Source organism: Mus caroli, chromosome 15 (assembly GCF_900094665.2).
Source record: "Mus caroli chromosome 15, CAROLI_EIJ_v1.1, whole genome shotgun sequence".
In the NCBI taxonomy this organism is placed as follows: domain Eukaryota; kingdom Metazoa; phylum Chordata; class Mammalia; order Rodentia; family Muridae; genus Mus; species Mus caroli.
In genome coordinates this window covers 74502369-74518208 of record NC_034584.1, presented here as the reverse complement: position 1 = coordinate 74518208, position 15840 = coordinate 74502369, and the positions used below count along the sequence as shown (strand labels likewise).

The following is a 15840-nucleotide window of genomic DNA, read 5'->3' as shown; positions in this document are numbered from 1 at the left end:
ATCTCTCACAGCTTTAAAAGGAAGGTGGCCTGAGCCACACAATGGAAGTGCTTGGAGTTCAGGCTGGCTTCATTTGCCCGCAGAGCTGCCTTTTAAAGCTTCAGAGAACTTTCCCATCCCTGGGTGGCACTTGATTGTTGTGCTAGCTAAGGCTCTGTGTGAAAGGAGGGACCACACAAGAAACAATGAATGGGAGATAGTGTCCAGAGTGCAGTGAGCCTTGGCCAGACCCAGGTATCATCCACTGAGCTCCTCCTTTCAGTCTGCTGCCAATCTGAGAGCTGTCCCCAGAGATGTCACATCAGTGGTTGTGCCCCTCTCCCCACCTCCGCCACCAAATGGAACTGGTTCCTAGATGTGGGACAGTCACTTAAGTCAGCAGGCAGGGCTACGGGTGGAGAGTAACAGTATTCCTGCAGCAGCCAGAGAGATGGTGTTCATGCTGAGTTAGCATAGGCCCCTCAGAGGTAGAGAGGGTGTCTTGTTGATGCTTGAGCTGTAGGCGTAGTGTTTTCAAGTCGGACTGTTAGTATGCAAAAGGGATAGCTGTGTTTTTCGATGTTTCAAGATAACCTTCAATCTCCTTGGTTATTCTGGGAGTTTGCTTATATCCATCTTCAACCCAGATCAGTCTAGGGTTTCCTTTCCTCCCCCAAGCTCCCCAAGGAGGCTTGGCACTCTGACTTTGCAGAGGGGAGTACCTGCTCCCCTGTGTTTAGGCATTTCTTCAGTGTGGCCTCTGGTGAGAGGAATCTCATGCCATTGTTTTAGGATTACCTCTGTGTCTGCCTGCATCTACTGACCTGGTCAAAGTTGGCAGGCTATGCGGGTCCATTTCCTTTTCACCCCATTGTGAGGTCTGTCCGTTACACCATCCCCTCCAATGGCTTTCCGACCCCAGAAGCTGCTGGAACTGCTCCTACACCTCCTATGGGAGACTCTGAGTGTCTGGCTCAGGGGCCACCTTCCCCTCCCTTCCCTTCTACCAATGTGATATTTCTTCTCCAGCACTATGTCCTGATCTGCTGTCAGGGTGAAGAGGGCACAGGTCACTGTCCCAGGCTTTACCTGCAAAGCCGGTTGAATCAATCCTCTTGGCCCTGGGAGTGAAAGATACTTCTCAGTCTTGTTCACTGCTGAATGCTCAAACAGTAGCTAGCTAGTAGGCTGAAAGGTGCTTGTCCTGAGTCCTCCTGGGTCGCTGAGGCTTCTGTGGCTTTGCCCTGATCAGGCTTAAGTCCAAGACCCCACCTCCTCCCACCCCCCAGCCCAGACTGGGTTGGAAACGCTTTGCAGAAGCCAAGTCAGTCCACTTTCTCAGAGCCTTCTCTGCTACTAATGTAGCTTGTGTCTGTTTTGTTTCTTTGTTGTGGCAGTGCTGGGAGTTAAACCTAGAGCCTTGCACATATCAGGCAAGTGTTCTACACTGAACTACACCCCCAGCACGGTCTGTTATTCATTGAAGACTTCCGTCTCTAGACCCATCATACATCTGGCTGGGCAGTGGTGACTTTTATAGGTGGCTGTGCTTGGGGGAGGGCTTTGGGGATTCAGTGGTATGTGGAGCTGTGGGAACAGAGACCACCTGGTAATACTTGTCCATCCTTCTGCTTTTGTGTCCCCAGTTCCTGGAAGACTCCCAGGGATTGCTGTTGGGGTGTCTGGTGAGTGCAGAACCAATGAGAAGAGACAGAAACAGAAGCTTGGGGGTGACCAGAGGGTTAAGACAGACTGGGACTGGGAGCAGGGGTGTTAGGGCTCATCAAATCCTACTCAGTGAAACTAAGTGACTTACTAATTGAGGCACTGTTTATTGATGAGCAACATGGTAAGAGCTATCCTCAGGCTCGTACACTAAATTAAAGCCAATACCCAGAGATTGTTCCCTTTCTGCAAACGTAAACTAGAATAGCTATCAACTAGATCTCAGTTGCAAAGTAGATGTAAAGTTCCAGAAGGAAAGACTGGGAAATTAGATTTTAATTCAACAAAAGGCTGCTGGATTCCTGCATGTGTCAGGTGCTATGGTGGACATGGATGTACAGCAGACCTTGTATGTCCCCTAGACGATTCCATTCTGGCTAAGGTAGCAGACGATAAACAGTTACAGTACTTACAGCTGTGGTACATGGAATGAGGAAACGAGACCATAAGTCTGTGGTGCCTTGTGTTGAAGTGCCTTTCCCAGAGCGATGGGAAGTGAGGTAGGACAGTGGAGAGGCACGTTCTGTCTGTCTGTCTGTCTGTCTGTCTGCCTGTTTTATTCTTCTCTCATATATTATACACCAACTGCAGTTTCTCCTCCTTCTTCCCCCACACATCCCCTCTCCCCCAGACCCACACCATTTCTCATCAATAAAAAGAGCAGGCCTCCCAGGGCTACCAACCACACACATTACAATAAGATCAGGCGCAAACCCTCATATCAAGGCAGGACAAGGCAACCAGTAGGAGGAAAAGGGTCCCAAGTGCAGACAACAGACTTAGAGACACACCCTCATTCCTCCTAAGTGGCACAGCAGAGGACGTAGCACAGACCCGTGCAGGCTCTCTGATTGTCGCCTCCATCTCTGTGAGCCCCTGTGAGCCCTGCTTAGCTAATTCTATGGGTCTTGTTCTCATGGTGTCCTCCTGAGGACAGAAAGCAGTAAGCCTGTAGGCCAGGAGGGGGAGTTAAGTTCCCGTAGGTTACAAGGAGCCACAGAGCTGGAGTGGCACAGGAAGTGGGTAGTGGGACAAGATGATACAATCCTTAGCTCAGGAGGCAGGGGAGTGTGTGGATGACTGCTGAGGACAGAGGGATGGAGAGGCCCCTGTGCCTGGCAGCTGTGGTTGGACAGAGCAGTGGCCACAGAGAAAAGGAGACAGGCATTCTGAGCTGTCAAGGTAAGGGTGTGACAGGGGTGGGGGCGCAGCATGTTAACTGCATCAGCTATTCTGCTCTGGGAGGACTGACTGTAATCGAGGCACTGGGGACAACTAGACCAGAATGCAGGCAGGCAGTTGTCAGGATCTCTTTCCCTGAGAAACCTGGTTTTTAAAAATTCTAACTCTGCTTCCTGGATGGCAATTGCATGCTGTACGTTTAAGAAGTCTGATTTTTCCATTACACTGAATGCAGGTCATTGCCAGACAGGCCCAGCCTTTTTAATAAAATTCTGTGAGAAAAAAATAAAGCAACCAACCTAGTAGTTGACCCCTGACCTCCTTGCTGATTACAGTTCATGTTCAAGTTCTTGCTTCATTTCTCAAGCTGGCAGTTTGGGCAAACATGAGTGGTCTCTGGCACATTCATCTGGGTACTGCTGTCTTCCGCAGAGCAGAATGAGCATGCTCTAGAGCAGCCAGTCGGCCTTCAGTCATCGTACTAGACACCCACGGGCCCAGCTCATAGAGAGAAAGCCTATTTAGGATCACAGCATTGGCAGTGTCAGTCCACGGTCAGTCAGCTCTGCTGCTTCAGGGCCTGTGGTAAGAGATCACCTTATGATGGGAGCCCATGGAAGAACGGAGATCTCCCACCCGGGTGGTCAGGAAGCAAAAGCGAGGAAGAGGAGGCTGAGTCGTACAATCTTCTTCGAGGCTATGCCCCCAGACACCTGAAGGTCTCCTATCAGGCTCCACCTCATAAAAGTGCCATCATCTCCCAATACTCCCACTCTGAGGTCATGCCTTCACCCTCTGGGCCTTTGGGAGACACTTAGCATCTCACTGTGGCCAAGAACTAAGCTGTGTTCACAGTGAGCTTATCTCTGGTATGTGGGGGGTTTGTTTTTTTGGGTTTTTTTTTTGTTTTTTTTCCTGCCGAGAGTGTGTATAGGTAACGCAGTAGCACACCGTAGATCTCCAGAACCTCTCTAGATAAACCTAGAGAGTTCTGCCACAGGCTCCCTTGTGTTGCTGGGTCAGCATGCAGTGTGCCAAAGCTGTAGGCAGAGGGCTGCAGCAATTACAAACCTGGGCGAGCAAAGGTGGTAGCAACAGAGCTTCACTGTGGCTCTTGCTGTGGTCAGCTCCTTCAAGTGAATGGGGATCAGAAAGGGGCATTGCTTCTAGGAAGGTGTGTGATTCATTTAACGTAGAAAAGAAGACCACGGCGAGGAGTCCGCCATAGTTAATGCCCGTTGCCAGTCCCTTCCCTTCTGTAACCTTGGAGAGTTAGCTATTCATAAATTCTCCACTGTAGAATTTGTGACAGTCCTTTGCTGATCACACCTTTACTGCCATCTCCGCCTCTTGTGGAGCCTGGTCATTCCTGCCAGGACTGCGTCTCCTTTCGTGCTCTCCCTCCCTGAGCCTCATATCTGTTTACCATCTTGTCACTTACCCTTCTGAACAGCCTTCCTGGCCTCTCAGGGTTCCAGCAGTAAGGACCACACTGCTACAGGTCTTCCCGCCATTTAAGCAGATGAATGAAGTGAGTCGAGGATGAGAAAATATGTTGTGTGCATGGTTGGGAGCTGGGGGGAAATGATATAGGGCAAAAGGAAAGGCAGACCTGAGAGCTGAACCAAGATTGGAGCACGTAGCTGCAAATGTAAACAAATCAAAAGACAGGGCCTCCTACTGTGACCGCAGACCCCAGCATCACAGCCAGAGACCTAAGCCTTGAGCTAAGATCCTCTGCCACTTAGAAGGAAGACTGGAGGGACACTCCGCACGTCTGTGAATCACATGAAGAAAAGGTAATTAAAAACAAAATTAATATCAGCTGAAAAATAATTATAACACCTAATTTGTGGTGTTAGAATGAAAACTAATCTGTCGAGTAACCATGGCAACTGCTTCAGGACCCTGAGGGCCCAGAGGAGGGTTCATATGGGAGCTTTATGTACCCCCTGCCTACATATGTATATAGGATGCTAAAGTGGGACTCTTTAGCCCTATCTGATTTTGCTTTAGGTGATAATAATAAAGTAGACATCAGATGTCAAGTATGAAAGTTTCTTTAAAAAAAATGGATGAAAACAGACCCTAGGACTCTTGAAACACCTACACACACACACACACACACACACACACACACACACACACCTACACAAAAAGAGAGGGTGGGAGCAGGGGAGGAGAGAGGAAGGATGGGTGAGAAGGCAGTGGTAAGATTTCTTGGTGCCACACTGAGTCTCATCTTCCCCCTCCCCCAGGCTATTGTCGCCATGTTAGGCGACTTGGAGAGTGGATAACTCAGAAGAAGGGCACCCAAAGTCTGGGAAGACGTTCCTCCAAGAGACGCCTAAACTAGTGACATCCCCCCCCCCAGGCTTCAGCATAACCCCTGACTTGTTTCTGCAGTGGGTAGACTATCATTGCTTAGCCCAACCTTGTGAGAGGCTTTGAAGAATGTGCTGGGTTGGTGGCCCCCAGGCTAGGAACCTGCTTCCTGCTGGGTGGTGATAGTCAGGTTCCACCTGCAGGAGAGGGACAGTGTGGCTTTGGTGGCGAACCTCTATGGCCTGTGCCCTGGGGTTGGTCAGAGCATGGACTACATGTATGTGAGCTGGGGGTGGGGTGGGGGTCGTCATGGTTACCTTGAGTCTTGTCTTGGAGGATAGAGAAAGGCACTGCAGGTCAGAGAGAACAGTGCCACCCACAGTTAGGTTTTCAAACCCAAGCTTCAGAGTCAGTTGTGACTCATATCCTCTCATGTCACCTTTCCCTCCAAAATGGAGGTACATCTAGACTCAGCTCATCACTGGCATCTGATCCTGTCACCTCCACGATCTCTGTGCGTCACCGTAGCAGCTTTGTGACCTGGCCTGTCCCTTATATCCTTTCTTCTCCTACTCCCTTTCCTACATGGTCACCCTGCTACAGCCATCTAAGATCACGAGCATCCCTGGGACGTGTCACCATCTGCAGGGACTTTTCTCCCTCTAGAACGTTCTAGACTCCTCTAGTGCTCATGATCAACCTCAGTGGAGGCCCCTCTGATCATCCTACATGAAGTAGTAACATGGTCCCCACTAGCCTGCTCGTTCTCTGCCTCTCCCCCTGAAGGGTTTTATCCCCCCCCCCACCGCAATAGGATTTATCACTGTCTGACTAGCTAAATATAAATCCTTGTTTAATTATTCATTTCCCCTCCCCCACCGTGTAATCTGAGCTCCAAGGGGGTACAGGCTTCATCTTTTTGTGCACTGTCATATTTTTAGTACCTAGAATAGTGTGTGACACACCGCCTAATAAATATCATTTGAATGGATGAGTGTATAAAATGAAAGGAGCAGAAGGGGTGGGTGGGGCTCGTCAATCTCAAATGCCACCGAAATGTCCTGAGACAGGACTGAAAAATTTCCACTGGATTCAGCAATGGACAGGCCAGTGCTGGCCACAGGGGCAGGTCCATGAGAGAAGAGTGGGGCCATGCTACAGTATTATAAGGAGCCAAATAGTAAAGAAAGAAGTGAATTTAATGCAAAGAAGTATTGTTGCCAGTTGTTTGGTAAGTGTAACAAGAGAAAGGAAAACAGAAATGTCAGATGGGGCCTAGGAGAAGAATTTAAAGTGGAAGTGACCAGCTAAAAAGAGAGAACTCTCATGTGATCCAGTAGTCACACCTCTGAGAACACTCTCAAAGAAAGTGAAATTACTGTATGTGGACGAGATGTCCTCCCACATCCCCTGCAGCCCAGATGTGGACGTAATCAGAGTGCCCATCAGCAGAGGGGTGCACACAGAAAGGGTGTTCTGTGTGCACAGTGGAATGCTCATGGCTTCACAGAAGGAGATCTTGTCTGCAGCAGCCACGTGGGTGAACCTGAAGAGCGTTGTGTTGCTTCAAATAGGCCAGGTACCGCAGAATAAACCACACATGATTCCACACACACATGAAGTCTTCCAAAGCAGAAGGAATTCAGAAGCAGAGGGTAGAAAGGCAGTTCCTGGGGTGTGGAGATATGTCGGTCAAAAGTAATGTCACTAGGAGGAGGAGGCCCTGACGACTCACTGTACAGCGTAGTGTCCCAATAGATAACAATATAACGCTTGAGAATTTCTAAGGGAGGAGAGCTTAAACATCTACAAAAGGGTTAGTGAGTGAGGTGGTAGGTATTTAATTAGCTTCATTTAACTTCATATTGTATGTCTAGACCAAAAATCACATAGACATTCACAGTTCCTGTGTGTGGAGCTTAATAAAGATGAATGTGCTAGTGTGGGAACAGAGGAGCACGTCTGTGGGCCAGGGGGCAGCTAATACAGAGCTGAAGCCAGGAAGAAGCACTGACCAGAGCGAGCCTTGGTAACAGCCATAGAACAAGGAGAGAGCTGAGAAGATGGCTCCTGACCCTCCAGGCTGAGGGTGAAGGGAGGGCTGGGCACAGGCCCAGTGCACTTCAGCTGGCTAGCATGAGGGGATGCCAGGGCAGCTCAGTTTAAAGTCTGTCTTTCCCTGGTGCTCATGGAAGAAGATCAACTGCTAAAAAGTAAGTGGGAAAGGTCATGTTGACAAAGGCACTTGAAGACAGCAGTGAGGGTTTGGAATTGTGTGTGAGAACGAGGGCTAAAAGACCATGCAAAGGACGGTCTCTCCTGATGCTCCATTGAACAGCAGGACCATGAGGTTTCAGTGGTGTGCATCTTCCAGCCGGAACTCCAGGTGTTAGGTAATCTACAAAGGTTAAAAGTCAGGAGATGCAAAGAGTTGGAGGGAGATGTCTCAGGCCTGGATCCCAACAAGGGAACCACAGTAGAAGTCAGGGCCTCGTCAGCTTTAACTGTCAGCTTGCCACAGCCTGGAGTAAGAAGGAAATCTCAGTGGAGGAGCTTGCTTAGGTCATACTAGCCTGTGGGCATGTCTGTGGGGACTTGTTTTGATTGCCTTAATTGATGTAGGTGGGCCCAGCCCACTGTGAGCAGATAGTCACGCATTTCATGAGAAAGCCAGCACAGTGTGGTTCTCAGTGAGCCAGTAAGCAGCATTCCTCCATAGTTCATGCCTCAGGTTTTGGCTTTGAGTTCCTGCCTGGACCTCCCTCAGTGATGGACTGGGACATAGAAGTGTGAGTCAAAATAAATCCTTTCCTCCCCTATGAAGCTAGAACAGGCTCTCGAGGTCACCTTAAAGGACTCTCAGATTCACTCCATTAGAGGGAGAAGTTGGGGAGGAGCTGTCACAGAGCCATAATAGCCAGAGCAGCCACCACCAGCAGAGGGACAATGACAGTGACCAGGAGAGAAAGAGACAGACACCACCATCACTTGTGTGCTTTCTCTGTTCTGACACCCACAGGATAGAACACTAGGGACAAGAAGAGGTCACACAGATCTCAGGATGAGTGGGGAAGGAAGGTGCAGAGGAGAGGGCACAGGAGCAGGTGGGACCTCATGTGCCCAGAGGCCAGCCTGCAGTGCAGGCCATAAGGCTGGAAGAGCCAGGCTCCAGTCAGAGGGACGCTGGGCCCACTCTCCGCCAGCCATGGCGCTCAACCCTGCTGCTGGACTCCCCCCACCCCAGCCCCCGTTGATCTCTGCCCCTGTCTTCAGCTCCTGTTTCCTGTCATCTACTGACTCATTGAAATTCCTTCCAGTTATTAGAGTTTTAGGTATTCTACTTGGATTCTTTAATGAATAATCTGCTACTTTCAGTTTTGTAATCTTACTCTTCACTCATCTTTCCGAAAGATGTTTCTCTCTTAGCTGGTATATCTGGTGTTTTATTTCCACACCTAACAATTGCAGTGACTGAAGTCCTTTCTGGGCTGTGCCTCCTCGGTACACATTCTATCTGCCAAGTGCTATTTCGTGAATGAAAATATGTAGAATGTGCTGCAATGAGAGAGAATAAGCCAAACATAGATAAGTCATGGAACTGTACTGCAAACCAGTCAAGAAAAATGTGAGCAGAGGGCTGCAGGAAATGATGGGTCATACAGCAGTCTGTTTAGGGGAAGGGGTCGGTTTGCATTGTCTCTGTAAGTCAGTGAGGTGGTCCCAGAGGGGTGTGCTCTCGGGAGAATGCCGATGGCTTTAATGGCGGTCTCCTTGGCGTATTTTGAATAAGATGCAGTCATGCGTCTTCAGAACCAGCATTTCTTCTTCATTCACAGTAGAAATGGTATTTAAAGGCTGGTTGCTATGCTATAAACCTACCCAAGATGTTCACTTGCTGTTGAAGTAAAAAAGTTAATTCTTGGGCTGCATGCCTAAGTGGGAAAACATAGGTGAGTTCCCACTCTGTCTCCTCTCGGTCTTCCTGGTGCACCCTTCTCTGTGTCCCAGAAGCCGCTGCTGAGGACCTGTGGGCACAGGCCACACACCATACCCGAGGTCTGTAAGAGCAGGGCTTGCTCATGCTCTGCTCACTTCCAGGGAAAGCCATGACAAGGGCTGTGTGCTTCACTGCCACAGCTGGCTCCTAATGACTGCTCTTTGGACCTGCGAGTGTTTCCCCTGGGCCAACCACCGTTTAAAGTATTTTGTAGTCTAAAATAATTTAATTCTGGCTAGAATTAAACCTCTGACCCAATTTAGTTTAATTTTCCCTCTTCTGGAGTCATCATTTGTCACCGTCAGTCTTCCGGTCACTGCCTCGTACCTGCTTATCTCCCAGGGCCGAGGTGTGCTCGAAGCACAGGGTGACCTTTATATGGCAGATACCAGCTTTCATCTCTCTGGCTCCTTAGAGACACGGACTGTGAGATGGGCTGGCACTGATCACCAGCCTTGCAAAGGCCTGCATCCTCCTTTCTACGTCTGCTCTCTAGGGAAGGGATGGGAGTTTTTATTACTGGTGAACCTTAGCGGTGACCTGAAACTTGGTAATGAGCACTCGGTGCCTATTTTATCATTCCATGATTACAGTCCATTTTCATGCCATGGAGGCTGTTAGCTGCCCCACTTGAAGCTTTTTAGAAGCCTTTTTCTGTATGTTCCAATCTCTGTCTCCTTGTTAGGGTTGAGCCAGGCTCCTGAAAGGCTTCCTGAAGCAGCAGTCCATGCATCTGTGAGTCGCAGGTCCATGCCCACCATGTTTCTTCTTCCACACTTGGTTGTAGTTGTAGCACCACTGGATGGGTCATGCAACCCTTCCATACTTAGCACAGACCCTAAGGAGCCACTAGCTGTTCTGATTTATAATTATTTAGGATTTTGCGCATGCACCACTAAAACCAAACCAAACCAAAACAAAAACCAGCTAAGTTTTTTGTGTATCATGCATATGATTTAATTTTTACATTCAATATGCATTTTAGGTGAATAGCCTGCCTATTTTAAACCAATATATTAGTAAGCAGTTTAAATCACTCCTGTGTTAATAATTTGTAACTGTGGCCTCTTAGCAAAATGACCTCATTATTATCTTCACATCCTGTTTCCTCTGATTAACTTAATTACTAAAAGGGGAAAAATCCTTCAGTTACGCCTTTTTAAGCTACAGAAAGCTGTATCTTGGCATCCATCTTCAGTCATGTCTGCCAGCGCTCTCCTTTGTAGCTGTAATTGGATCCTATGCGTCAGACCAACAAGAGAAAGGAGCACAGTGCTGGCTCTGTTGAAGTAGAACGCCCATTATTAGATTTATAATAACAAATACATAATAACAGGCAATGATTATAGTCTCTAGAACAAGCCCATAGAGCTGCTGAAAAATGAAAAAGGGGTGTGAGTGGGGATGGGGGGGGGCGTTCCTGTCTGTCAGCAGAGCCTCTTCACTCAACCAACCTGAAGGCTGTCAGGGTGATCTTACACTGGCCAAGAACTCCACTGGTCTAACCCTTCTTGACCCAATAAGCAGGCTGGCTCTCTGGCACAGAGACAGTTTGCTGGGTTTGGTGTTTTCTGGCATGTTCATATTAGTCTGTGTAAAAATCACAGCCTGGTGTCTTCCACAGAGAATGCACTGTCCTGTAGGATAACTATCAAGCCTAAGATGACTGGGTCTCAGGGTTCCATGTTGTATTAATCAGGTATATTGGCAGGTGACTAAGGCAGGCTGGTGCAGTCTCATGATTTAATACTGAGCCTCCTATTGAGGAGTCAGCTGGAGAGATGCTGGAGAGAAAACTCTGACATTCAGGTTTAAATTGAGAGAAAATGAGAAACCAGATAAAGCCAGGCAAAAAACAAATTAATTCACTCAGAACCCCTCCCTGCCTTTTCAGTGGAATTCACAGAAATTCTCTCCTGGAAAAGATTGGGACACCTTTTGGAGCAACCACATATTTGTGTTCAAATATAGGAAGGCAGGACCAGTGCCGTACCATACTCCAGCAGAGCCCTCACGTTCTGAGAGCTTTAGAAGAACATCCCTGAACACCGGCCCCCTTCATGTGCTCAGCAGTCATCTTCCCCAGACCTTCTTCCCAGGAAAGGATAAACAGGCTCAGACTCAGACGAACCAGCTTGATCCTGTTCACAGGCCCTGTATCCTATGGATAAACAAAGTGATCCCGAGGTAGAGCTGAGGCGTGAGGCAGTTATGGACTCATGCATGTCTTCCGGGCATAGGGTTGTTAGTAAAGGAGAAACTCCTGAGTGCGGCTGGGTCTACCAACGTCCTGTCCCTTCCTCGGTCCCCCAGGCAGAAGAATGTTAAATTCATGAGTCTTTCATCTAATCCTCCTGCCCTTGAATCCTGCCTGATCTTGAATAAGCTCCTGGATATCTGGGCACCTCCAGGTCATGTGTATTAAAGGACCATTTCGGGATATCCTTTCTTCCTTCCCTGGCTCTACAGATGATTTCGTTAGTGACCAGATCGTTGGGGACAGCAATGACTATCAGATATTCCACCAGTTCAATAGGGTTTACACTCTAAGGAGTGTCATTATACTGGAGGTGGCAGATCTGTACACAAGGAGTTAGACGGAGTTAGAAACAACACATTTGGTTAGTGCTGTGATCTCTGAGCTTAGGATGCTGTCTGACATATCTCCATACTTAATACACGTTTGTCGAATGAATGGATACATTTGAAATAATGAGGTTGGCTAAAGAAAAAGCAGGATTCATATACAGCATTCATTATGCAATAATGAGTAAGGAAAACAGATTCATTTTAACTTGAAAAGTTAAAAAAAAAATTTAACAAGTAAGAAATTGGACTGGGCCTTGAAGAATTAAATCATCTTTGTTAGAGTGGGAGAGAGTCCTGCTGGCTGATGCATGCTCATGAGCAAGGCAAGGGCCCCTCTAAGAAACGCCCACCCAGAAAGCGGTGACCCTTGGCCAGCTGTAAGGAGGGGCGTGGAGTATGAGGACAGGAAAGCATCGCTGAGCCATGGTTCTCCAAGGGTAGTGATGCACTTAATCATGCAGAGGTGTAAACTGTGTTAGATAGCTAGAGGACCAGTCACTCTGGTGTGCTGTGTGGGGTGGACCAAGCAGGCAGATGGGAAGATCCAGAGACTGTGGTATGAGGGAAATTGATGGGGATGTCAACAGAGGTAAAGTAGATATCAAGGACAGGAGGTCAGGATGGGGAGCGGCAGAGCTCAGCAAAGACCAGGTTAAAAATGTGAGTGGACTGCAGACAGACCACCCTAGTTCTAGCTGAGGCCAGCAGCAGATGACACTTCATTGTGGTCAGAAAAAGTGAAGCAAGAATATGCTGGTGACATTTCAGAGGAAAAGGGTGCCACAGAAGACAATGGGAAGGCTGCCCAGAGAATAGGAGGAGAGCAAAGTTCCACCAAGGTGACTAAGGAACAAGCCTCTGAAAGTGCCCCGCGATTTCTGTTTCCTTCCTCCCAACTCCTGCACATCAGGGAAGAGGCCCACAGGCCTGGCTTTCTCCTGGCTTTCTGGATGGAGACCCTCCCCTTTCCACCACCCACTAATAACTGATAACACTACATGGCTTGTGCCTGCCCTGCTGTTGGGACGTGGATGCTGGTTACAGCCTTCTTTCTTTGCTGAAGTTCCATTTACTCGGGCTCTCTCCTGTTTTTCTCCTCTGCTCTGACTTTTTACTGTATTTGTATTGCTGGATGATTGGCCTACGCAGTGTCTCTCCAGAGCCTCACTACAGCCACAGTAAATATCAGGTATCAGTTAGTTGGCCATTCCTCTCCCTCCAGTGCTCACGCCGTCTTTCCCTCATCCCTGCCTTGTTATTTTTCATGGTCCTTGCTATCAGACACAGAGCTTCCCTCGTACTAGACAAACACTTGACCCCTGAGCCAAATCCCAGCCCCCAAAGTGTTGCTTGATTGAGCATCCTTGATTCTCAGTTTCACATACAGTATGCTGTGATAGCATGTGAAGCTGATGTCAGGGAGAGGCACATTAGGGACTAAATTTAACAGACCTTTGGGTTTCCTCTCTATGTAAAAGCATCCTGAAGGCTGTGAGGTCAGAACACAGGAACTTCATATATGATTGGCACTATATTGTGTGTAATTAAGTAAAACAGTGACTTCTTAGAGGCACACTTTATCATTTCAGAAAAGGCGAGGATGAGGGTGAAGTCTTGTCCGTGGAAATAGCTTCTAGAAGCAGTAATTGTTTGGGATGGGTCTTGTGGGGTTGGTAGGGTTTAAACCAGGAAAGGAGGAAGGTTAGCTGGTAGGCAAGACACCAGGAGCAGGACTGGAGTCAGCCTGAGAACACGGCACAGGGCCTGGCTGTAGGTCGTTTCTGGGTGTGTGGCAGGTAACCATAAAGAGCCGAAGCTGTGGGATGCAGTTGGTAGCTGGCATAGGAGGGGCTTCCACATACAAACTATAAATAACTAGAGCAGTGGCTATAGAGAAGTAAGTTGGCATGTTGCATAGAAGGACGGGGCAGAACCAGGCTGCCTTACTATAGACTCTTCAGAACACTTCCATCTTCTGCTCAAGCAAATGTTTTTCTTTTTAAGAAAATGCGCTGTACATTTGAAATCATTTTTTTCAAGCATTCTGCCAACTGAGCTGTATCCCCAGCCATCATCGTACTCTTTTTATATCGAAGTGTTCAGTTCACTGAATACATTACCAGTGTGAGGCTGAGGATACAGCTCAGTAGACAAATGCTTGCCTAGCATAGATGAGACCCTAAGTTCAATTCCCAACATAGTTAAAAAAAAAAAACACCCAACTTACTAGTTTTAATAAAAGTCCAAGTAGCCAGTTTGCAGTTTTCCTTCTAGACTGAAAGGGATTGATAAAAATAGAAGGACTTTGGTCTAAGATGTTGTTGAATTTTAAAAATATTTATTTACTTTGGTTAAATAAGTAGGTTTGAAGTAGGGTGTCATGTAGCCCAGGTTGGCCTTGAACTCTTGATTTTCCTGCCTCCAAATCCCAGGTGCCAGACAGAGGTTACATCATGAGCCTCTACCCCCTGCCATCTCATTCATTCTTAAGCTTGTGTTTAATTTTTAGCTTGTGTACTAAGTACTCACGTGGCGTCTAGTCTCTACCCATGCAAACGCTGATATTTGCCTTAAGTAGTCTTAAGCCATTTTCAAGGGAAAGCGATTTCCATCCTGGGCTGTCCTGATTTATGTACCGCTGCATTTGGAAATAATTTCATTACATAAAGAGCAAAACATTTTTCTCAAATACAATGGAGTGTCAAGGGAAATATTTAAATAAAATCCCTCTTAAAGAGTACTTTAAAGCAAATATAGTAACATATACATGCATTCTGAAATACCATAACTCTGGTTTCCTACTAGGATGTATTAGTACTTCTAACAAAACCTTTTACCAACGAAATATAACTGGGTCACATGCTAATTAGTAATATTTCAGAAGAGGTTATTTTCATCCACCAATTTTCTGTTTCCTTCCATTATTATGAAGTTGTTAAACTGTGCTAAATTTAGAAAACAAGCATTACCTTCTCGTTGGTTCTTGGGTCTGGGTTTTTCCTTCCATTGAAAAGACATTGATTGAGTGCATCCTCCAGGACTGGCACTGCTGGGTGCTGGGACTGAGGCAACTTGGGGTGATGGAACCGACTGGAATGAGGCGGGAGTGAAGGAGTGCGGTGTTTCAGTTGCTCATCAGGCTCCATCCAGTCTTCGGTAGTGGAGGGCATAGTAAGACAAGGCAAATACAGAAGGGCCAGGGCAGGCATTGAAGAGACAGTGGTACTTGAGTTGAATTTTCAAAGATAGAAGAAGGCAGACATTGCAGTAGAAGGCTGGAATCACAGCACTCGAGAGACAGACAGGAGGACCTTGAATTCTATGTCATACTATGACTATGGAGTCAGTCATTGTCTCAAACCCCCCAAAAGTAATGGAAAACAATATAAATCTCTATCTATAGATAGACATATACCCACATATAATACAAATTATATAACAATATATTACATATTAATATGTAATATTTATTTACCTTTTAAATGAATATTTCCATTCATAAGCATCGTTGAGTTACAAGACTTAGGGAAGCTTAGGATTTTGTTCTTGGTACTTTACTTTCGAAAACAAGCCTTGTGGGAAATTCCTGTCAAGTTGTTTCAGCTTGTATTCTTCTAAGACTAGTATATACAGAATTAACTACAGAGTATGAAAACTTTTTAAAAAATGGATTCTCGAAGTTGGCACTCAAGGTGTCTTAACAATTTTTTCCCTTTTAAATGTGAAGCTATGTCTTAGAACACTTCAGTGACAGGTGATTTGGTCTACTAAGGAATCCAGCTCAACAGCTTAAATAGTTCAGACCACAAAGTTAACAACAGGTTACATTACATCTTAAAACAAACTTTCTAAGGCCTCTTGAAACAAGCCTACTGTCTCATGATATAAGCAGAAGGAGCCGGGCGATGGTGGCGCACGCCTTTAATCCCAGCACCCGGGAGGCAGAGGCAGAGGCAGGCGGATTTCTGAGTTCGAGGCCAGCCTGGTCTACAGAGTGAGTTCCAGGCAGCCAGGGCTACACAGAGAAACCCTGTCTCGAAAAA

General features: G+C 47.1%; 1 protein-coding gene across 2 annotated transcripts in view; it reads left to right on the top strand.

Moving 5' to 3' along the window:
• The window catches only part of Enthd1 (ENTH domain containing 1), a 113322-nt gene that overhangs the window by 69225 nt on the left and 28257 nt on the right, over positions 1–15840 (top strand). The gene's annotated exons all lie outside the window — the stretch shown is intronic.